Source organism: Artemia sp. Qi Xiang Cuo, chromosome 16, assembly GCF_049724085.1.
Source record: "Artemia sp. Qi Xiang Cuo chromosome 16, ASM4972408v1, whole genome shotgun sequence".
NCBI classification, from domain to species: domain Eukaryota; kingdom Metazoa; phylum Arthropoda; class Branchiopoda; order Anostraca; family Artemiidae; genus Artemia; species Artemia sp. Qi Xiang Cuo.
In genome coordinates, this window is record NC_142809.1 from 10,208,307 (window position 1) to 10,217,453 (window position 9,147).

Consider the following 9,147-nt stretch of genomic DNA (forward strand, 5'->3'; position numbering starts at 1 on the left):
TCAAGGTCATAGCTTTTGACTGACAACACTAACATCAAAACTTAAACGGTCAGAAATAGAGGCTGTTTCTATAGATTTAGAATAAGAAAAAAATTGTCAAGTGTGGGACTCGAACCCACAACCCCATATGGGGACCAGATCCTAAGTCGAGTGCCTTAAACACTTGGACAACTTGACTTGTAAATAATTCTTGATCTTAACCATATTGTAATTCATTTTCATTGGTAAAGTTCAGAATTCAGCCAACTTCTTTCTCTTCTCTATGACAAATCAGAGACTCGTCTAAATTAAACTTAAAAAATGAAATAAAGCTATGTCGACTGTGCATATTTTATTCAACATATTCGACAAAGCGCTGGAGGGGTGCATTCCTGTCGACTTTTGGAGGATGTTTCCCCATTTTTCGATAATCAGGCAATTTTCTCAAGCTCTTTTCTCAAGGTCATAGCTTTTGACTGACAACACTAACGTCAAAACTTAAACGGTCAGAAATATAGGCTGTTTCCAAGGATTTAGAATAAGAAAAAAAATTGTCAGGTGTGGGACTCGAACCCACGACCCCATATGGGGAACAATCTTAAGTCTAGCACCTTAACAACTCGGCCAACCTGACTTGTAAACAATTCTTGATCATATTCATATTGTAATTCAGTTTCATTGGTAAATTTCAGAATTGAGCTAACTTTTTTCTCTTCTTTAAGAAAATTCAGAAGTGAATTTGAACATTTTCACTTTTCTAGTTTTTTTTTATTTAATCTATTAAAGACCCTAACAATTTAGGTTCTGCATAAATCCTTTTACAGAAGTTATTTAGTGAAATCACAATACATGATGAAATAAAAAAAGTACATAAGAAAAAAATTGTCAGGTGTGGGGTTCGAACCCACGACCCCGTATGGGGACCAGATCTTGAGTCTAGCGCCTTAACCACTCGGCCAACCTGACTTGTAAACAATTCCTGATCATATTCATATTGTAATTCAGTTTCTTTCTGTGTGTGTCGTCTCTTTGTGTGTGTTGTCCCTGTGTGTTAGTCGTCTCTCTCTGTGTGTGTGTGCGCACGTAACCTCGTCTAATGTGAATTTCAACCATTCAGGCTGGTGGACTAAGACCCCAATTCTGAGCTAGTGAATTTCCATCATTCAGGCTGGTGGACTAAGACCCTAATTCTGAGCTAGTGAATTTCCACCATTCAGGCTGGTGTACTGAGACCCCAATATCGAGCTAGTGGATTTCCACCATTCAGGTTGGTGGACTAAGACCCTAATTCTGAGCTAGTGAATTTCCACCGTTCAGGCTGGTGGACTGGGACCCCAATACTGAGCTGGTGGACTAAGACCCCAATTTTCCAACTCTTGCATTTCATGACAGAAATTCAAAATGAACTTCGAAAAATCACGAGAATGTAACTGTGAGAAGGTAAAGCAAATCAAGTCACTACTGAAATATTCCAACTCTTGCATTTCACGATAGAAATTCAAAATGAAATTTGAAAAATTAAGACAATGTAACTGTGATATGGTAAAGCACAAAAAAACACTACTTAAACATGACTGTCCATAAACATCGTAATTTTTTGTCTAATTGTGTGTGTAAGTTTTTGTGTGCACGTAAGTTTTCGTGTGCATGTGTAAGTTTCTGTGTGTGTGTGTTTGTGTGTGTGTGGGTGTGTGTGTGTGTATGTGTGTGTGTGTGTGTGTGTTTGTGTGTGTATGTGTGTGTGTGTGTGTGTGTGTGTGTGTCTAAGTTTTTATGTGTGTGTAAGTTTTGGCGTGTGTCTGTAAGTTTTTGTGTGTGTGTGTAAGTTTTCGTTTGTGTGTGTGTAAGTTTTTTTGTGTGCGTGTAAGTTTTTGCGAGTGTGTGTAAGTTTTTGTGTGCATTTAAGTTTTTATGTGCATGTAAGTTTTCGTGTGCATGTGTAAGTTTTTGTTTGTGTGTGTGTGTGTTATTTTTTGTGTTTGTGTAATTTTTGTCGTGTTTGTGTGTAAATTTTCGATTGTGTTATTTATTTTTCTTGTTTGTGTGTCTTTATTTTTTTGTGTGTGTGTGTAATTGTTTGTGCGTGTTTTTTTGTTTGTTTGTTTGCGTAAGTTTTCTTGTGTTTGCTTATTTTTTTTTGTGTGTGTGTGTAATTTTGTGCGTTATTGTTTAATTTTTTGTGTGTGTGTGTGTGTATTTGTTTGTGTGTGTAAGTTTTTGTGTGTGTGTGTAATTTTTTGAGTGTGTGTGTAATTTTTTGTGTGTGTGTGTGTGTAAGTTTTTGTGTGTCTGAGATTTTTTGTGTGTGAGTTTTTAAGTGTGTGTGTAAGTTTTAGTGTGTGTGTGTATTAGTTTTTGTGTGAATGTAAGTTTTCGTGTGCATGTGTAAGTTTTTGTGTGTGTGTGTGTGTGTGTAAGTTTTTGTGTGTGTTTGAAAGTTTTGGGATGTGTGTGTGAGTTTTCGTGTGTGTGTGTGTAAGTTTTTGTGTGTGTGTGTAAGTTTTTGTGCGTGTGTGTAAGTTTTTGTGTGTGTGTAAGTTTTTGTGTGCATGTAAGTTTTTGTGTGCATGTAAGTTTTTGCGTGTGGGTGTAAGTTTTTGTGTGTGTGTGTAAGTTTTTGTGTGTCTAAGCTTTTGCGTGTGGATATAAGTTTTGTGTGTGTGTGTGTGTAAGTTTGTGTGTGTGTGTGTGTGTGTGTAAGTTTTTGTGTGTGTAAGTTTTGGCGTGTGTGTGTGTAAGTTTTCGTGTGTGTGTGTGTGTAAGTTTTGTGTGTGTGTGTGTGTGTGTGTGTAATTTTTTGTGCGTGTGTGTGTGAGTTTTTTGTGTTCTTGTTTTTTTTTGTTTGTGTGTTTGTTTTTTTTTTGTGTGTGTGTGTGTGTGTGTAATTTTTGGTAAGTTTGTGTGTGTGTTTTTTTTGTGTTGATGTGTTATTTTTTGTGTGTGTGTGTGTGTGTGTGTGTATAAGTTTTTGTGTGTGTAAGTTTGTGCGTGTGTGTGTGAGTTTTCGTGTGTGTGTGTGTGTGAGTTTTGTGTGTGTGTGTGTGTGTGTATTTTTTTGTTTGCATTTAAGTTTTTGTTTGCATCTAATTTTTAGTGTGAATGTGTGTTTTTTTGTGTGTGTGTGTGTAATTTTTTTTTTGTGTGTGTTTAAGTTTTGGCGTTTGTGTGTAAGTTTTCGTTTGTGTGTGTGTAAGTTTTCGTGTGTATGTGTAAGTTTTTGTGTGTGTAAGTTTTTGCGTGTGTGTGTAATTTTTCTTGTGTGTGTGTGTAAGTTTTGTGTGTGTGCGTGTGTGCAAGTTTTTGTGTGTGTGTGTGTGAGTTTTTTTTGTGTTCATGTGTAATTTTTTGTTTGTGTGTGTGTGTGTGTAAGTTTTTGTGTGAGAGTTAGTTTTGGAGTGTGTGTGTTATTTTTAGTGTGTGTTTGTGTGTTTAATTTTTGTGTGTGTGTGTGTGTGTGTGATTTTGTTTGTGATTTTTATTTTTTGCTTAATTGTTAGTTTTATTGTTAATGTGTTTGTTTTTTTTTGTGTGTGTGTGTGTGTGTGTATTTTTTTTTGTGTTTTATTTTTTGCTTGTTTTTTTATTATTTATTTTGTTTTTTTATAAGTTTTTTGTGTGTGTGTGTGTGTGTGTAATTTTTTGTGTGTGTGTGTGTGAGTTTTTTGTGTTCATGTGTAAGTTTTTGTGTGTGTGTGTGTGTGTGTAAGTTTTTGTGTGTGTGTAAGTTTTGACGTGTGTGTGTGTGTGTTTGTGTGTGTGTGTGTGTAAGTTTTGTGTTTGTGTGTGTGTTTATGATAGTGTGTGCTTGTATGATTTTGGGTGATTGTTATTTTTATTGTGCTTTTGTATGTATTTGTGTGTTTTTGTGTGTTTTTTTTTGTGTGTGTGTGTGTAAGTTTTGGCGTGTCTGTGTAAGTTTTGGCGTGTGTGTGTAAGTTTTCATGTGTGTGTGTGTGTGTAAGTTTTTGTGTGTGTGTGTAAGTTTTTGTGCGTGTGTGTAAGTTTTTGTTTTTGTGTATGTTTTTGTGTTCATGTAAGTTTTTTTGTGCATGTAAGTTTGTGCGTGTGGGTGTAAGTTTTTGTGTGTGTGTGTGTAAGTTTTTTTTTGTATATGCTTTTTTGTGTTGATTTATGTTTTTTTTGTGTGTGTGTATTTTTGTGTGTGTGTGTGTGTAAGTTTTTGTGTGTGTAAGTTTTTTGTTTGTGTGTTTGTATAAGTTTATGTGTGTGTGTGTGTAAGTTTCTGTGTGTTTTAGTTTGTGCGTGTGTGTTTAAGTTTTAGTGTGTGTTTGTTTCAGTTTTGTGTGTGTGTGTGTGTGTAAGTTTTTGTGAGTATGTGAGTGAGTTTTTTTTTGTTATTTTGTTAGTTTTTTTGTGTGTGTGTGTGTTTGTAAGTTTTTGTGTTTGTGTTATTTTTTGCGTGTGTGTGTGAGTTTTCGTTTGTGTGTGTGTGTGATAGTTTGTGTGTGTGTGTGTTTGTAAGTTTTTGGGTTCTTGTAAGTTTTTGTGTGCATGTATGTTTTAGTGTACATGTTTTAGTTTTTGTGTGTGTGTTTTTGTGTGTGTGTAAGTTTTTGTGTGTGTGCGTGTTAGTTTTGGAGTGTGTGTGTAAGTTTTCGTGTGTGTGTGTAAGTTTTTGTGTGTGTGTGTAAGTTTTTGTGTGTGTGCGTAAGTTTTTGTGTGTGTGTAAGTTTTTGTGTGCGTGTATGGGGACCGGGGGAGGGCCTTTGGGGCCCAGGGATGGCGTTTGGGGATCCGGGGCCCTTGAGGATTGGGTGGTCTTTCGGAAGCCCTGTGGACCTTTGGGGACCGGGGGAGGACCTTTGGGGGCCCGGGGGACCCTGGGGGGCCGGTTGGCTCTATGGGATCCCGGGGGACCTTTGAGGACCAGGGGAGGGCCTTTGGGGGTCTGAGGAGGGCGTTTGGGGGATCACCTTTCGAAATTTGTACTTTTTAGTTTACTTTTTGCGGCACACCCTTGCGGGGTATTCCTGCGGTGCATCCCTGCGGCGCACCCCTTCGGCACCTCCCGGCGTCGCTTCCCCGGCCCCGTGTCGAAGCCCCCTGCGGCACATCCCACTGCGGTGCGTTCCTGGCCCGCGGCGCGTCGCGGTCCCGGGGGACCTTTGGGGACCGGGGTGGCCTTTGGGGCACGGGGACGGTCTTTAGGGGTCTGGGGGGCACTTGCGGGGCCGATTGGTCCTTTGGGAGCCCGGTGGACCTTTGGGGGCCGGGTGAGGGCCTCTGGGGTCCGGAGGGCCCTTTGGGGGTCCGGAGGCCCTTTGGGGGTCCGGAGGCCCTTTGAGGACCAGAGGAGGGCCTTTGGGGGTCTGAAGAGGGCGTTTGGGGGACTGGGGCTCTTTGGGAGCTTGGGGGGACCTTTGAGTACCGGGGGCTTCCTTCGGGGTTGGGTAGGGGGAGTGGAACCTTTTGGGCTTGGGGTAGAGGACCTCACAACACTGTTCAAATGGAACTTGTGTATTATAACGACCACAGAGTTTCACCCTCAAATTCTCTTCTAAAATCATCTTTTAAATCATCTTTTAAAATGTCTCTAACTGTTTCGCCAAAATAATCCCATAGAATGGCTAAAACGGTTTCGCCCAAATAATCCCTAAACGTAATTTCAGCTTGTTCCTTTTGTTTGGCATCCCTGTGCTTTCACATTGAAATTACAAAGAAACCTTTTTGCGCGCTAAGATCAGAACATTCGCTCTGGAACGATTCTCTTTAGAAACAACAAATGAAATCCCCTTTCGTAAATCAATAATTCCCCTTAGAAACAACAATTAATTCCCCTTTCATGTCAATCAATCAATCATGACATCATCTGTCATGTGTGATCTAACTGTTACCTTGGAAACTCATAACATTTGGCTTGAACAACAATAACAAATACTGTTTCCCGGAAACTCATAACATTTGGCTCGAGCAACAACAACAAATACTATTTCTGGATCATAACATTCGCTGAGAGCGTGCACTTACAACAACAACAACAACATTGACCTTGAGATTTGCCTCGGAAACAACAACAAATACTATTTCTGGATCATAACATTCACTGAGAGCGTGCCAAAAACACACCTGGAGAAAGAGACCATGGAGAAAGAGGTCATTGACCCCTTTAACCACGTGTTCTCTCTAGGGAGGCTATGCCCATATTTGGTGTTAAAAAAAAGTTATAGGTGGCAGCAGGGGTGCGTGACACGAGCTTTAGGGTCACCTCTACTTATATTTTACGCGGGAAATAGTTTCCTGGGAATTTCAAACATGACAGCGCAAAAGGATGACGAAACAAAGGAACGCGCAGAAATTACTTTTAGGGGATTATTTGTGCGAAAACAAATTAATCAACATTTTAGGGATTTTTTGGGCGAAACAGTTTGAGACATTTTAGAGGATGATTTGGGTTGCAACTCTGTGGTCGTTATAATACACAAGTTCCATTTGAACAGGGTTGTAAGGTCCCCTACCCAAACCCAAAAGGGGCCCCCGCCCAACTCCCCCCCCCATTTTTTACACTGTTTTTTGCGCACTTGAGACAACGAAGGGCCCCCCTCTCCCCGGGCCCCCAAAGGGCCCTCTCTGGCCCCAAAGAGCCCCCTCCCCCTCTCCCCCGCCCCCGGGCCCCCAAAAGGGACCAGAACTTTTTTTGACCCCCCCCCCCATTTTTTTAATACTTTTTTTGCGCACTTGAGACACAGAAGGGCCCCCTCCCCCCCCCCCCCCCAACTTTTTGACCTCCTCCCATCATTTGTTTTTTGTCGTGGTTTACATTGTCACTGTTACATTCTCTTGATGTTTCAAAGTTCATTTTGAATATTTGTTTCGTTGAAATGTAAGAGTTGAAATATTTCCCTAGTGTTTGTCGCGGTTTACCTTGTCACTGTTACATTCTCTTGATGTTTCAAAGTTCATTTTGATTTTTTTTTTTTCATTGAAATGTAAGAGTTGGAATATTTCAGTAGTGGTTTGTCGTGGTTTACCTTATCACTATTACATTCTCTTGGTGTTTCAAAGTTCATTTTGGATTTTTCTTTTTAGTTGAAATGTAAGAGTTGGAATTGTCACTGTTACATTCTCTTGATGTTTCAAAGTTCATTTTGGATTTTTTTTTCGTTGAAATGAAAGAGTTGGAATATTTTAGTAGTGATAGTCGTGGTTTACCTTGTCACTGTTACATTCTCTTGATGTTTCAAAGTTCATTTTAGATTTTTTTTTTGGGAATCTTAGGGAACTACAGGGAATCTTAGCCCACAAACGTAGTTGTGAACTAGCTCAAATTAAATTAATTAAACTAGCCCTCTTTTAAATAAAGAGGGAAAAGACTGTCCCTAGAAACTGTACAAAGACCAACATAGTTAGAATATATGGCTTTTGAAAGAAGTTGAACTATGGGTTATATAGAACTATGGGTTATTTCAAAATATTAATATTGGGAATTTGTCCTTAACATAAAGGATGTTCTTAAATATTTAGGTATATATATATATATATATATATAATATATATATATATATATATATATATATATATATATATATATATATATATATATATATATATATATATATATATATATATATATATATATATATATATATATATATATATATATATATATATATATATATATATATATATATATATATATATATATATATATATATATATATATTCACCAGTGAATGTCCGAAACTCCTTTTTCTCTGCTTAGATTCAATTAGCTTTGCGAATTAGCTTTTTCAGTCTTATGCAAGCTTTGACGGTAGAAGTTAAAGTTTGTTTAACTAAATTAAATTATAAATCTCGGAAAGGGTTAAAAACCTAACCTGTCACCATCAAACTTTGCATTTAATAATTAAACGTCGTATATATGGGTATGATAGACCAGGGAAATTTTATGACTGTAAATTCAGCAACACTCTTTTCAAAGAAAAGTAAGGAGAGTATTCAAAATTAAAACCAGCAGGAATAAAGTAATATGATAATATAAACTTGAAACAAAGAGAAAATGAAATAGTTCGTGGTAACGAACTGTTAGTAACGAGCGACCCGGTTCGTTACTAGTAACCGAAACTATAAAAACGGAATTTTGATACCAATAGATATATCAAAAGAAGTGGCATATTATGCTGATTCTAAATATATAAGTTTGATTGTGTTTAAATTTACCTATTAAAGGCTACATCACACCATCAAATTCAGTGTATCAGAGAACCCTACTGTAGAGATTTCAAGCTCCTATCTGAAAAAATGTGGAATTTGTTCACTTTGCCTGAAGAAAGATCACGGATGGATGTTTGTTTGTTTATTTTTTCCCAGAGGTGATCGTGTTGACCCAGTGGTCCTAGAATATTGGGAGCTTATTCAAACAGAAATTAAAAGTTCTAGTGCCTTTTTAAGTGACCAAAATATTTGATGGCAATTAAGCCCCCTCCCGCGTCCATTTTTCCTCAAAATCGTCTGATCAAAATTTAGAGATGGCCATTTTGTTTAGCATAGTTGAAAGGCCGAATAACTGTGCCTTTGGAGATAACATAACCCCCCACAGCCCCTGGGGAAAAGTCTTTAAGTTATACAATTCGCCCATTGCTTATGTTTAGTATTTTTTATTGGGAAGTATGCTTATATTTTTCAGTTGGAGGGGGGATTTTCTGCTGTGAGATTTTCCATGGAAAGGGAAGTTTCCAGGGGGTGAATTTTTCAGGGAAAATTTTACACTGTGAAAATCTACCAGAATTTATATGCAAAATTCTTTTTATGTCTTGCTTTCTCATTGCCGACTCAATTTTACGTGTGAAGATATTACGGGTAACTTTCCGGGGTAATTTCACCAGGATTGAATTGTATATAACATATATCCGTGGGGAGGACGGATTTTTCCGTGGAGGTGGAGCCAGTAATTTTTGTTCGTTTTAAGTTTTAATATTGCTCCTTACTTTCAATTGAAAAACTTGTTTTATTTCTATTCGATATTACGAATAATCGAAGATATAAGGCTACCATGTAAAAAAAAATGAATAATCACCATGAACCGTAAAGACTATTGGGGTGTAGATGAATCTTGAAGTGGACATGAATTGAAATAAATAATCAGATCAAAAGCAAAACAAACGTAAATTACAACAATAATATTAAGGTTACCGCCCTTTAAACCCTCTA

At 37.8% G+C, this 9,147-nt stretch overlaps 1 non-coding gene across 1 annotated transcript; it reads right to left on the minus strand.

The window, feature by feature from the left end:
* Positions 1–862: 862 nt before the first annotated feature.
* Positions 863–945, minus strand: TRNAL-CAA (transfer RNA leucine (anticodon CAA)). Its single transcript has one exon. It is a non-coding gene; the product is annotated as a tRNA-Leu (tRNA).
* Positions 946–9,147: the final 8,202 nt, after the last annotated feature.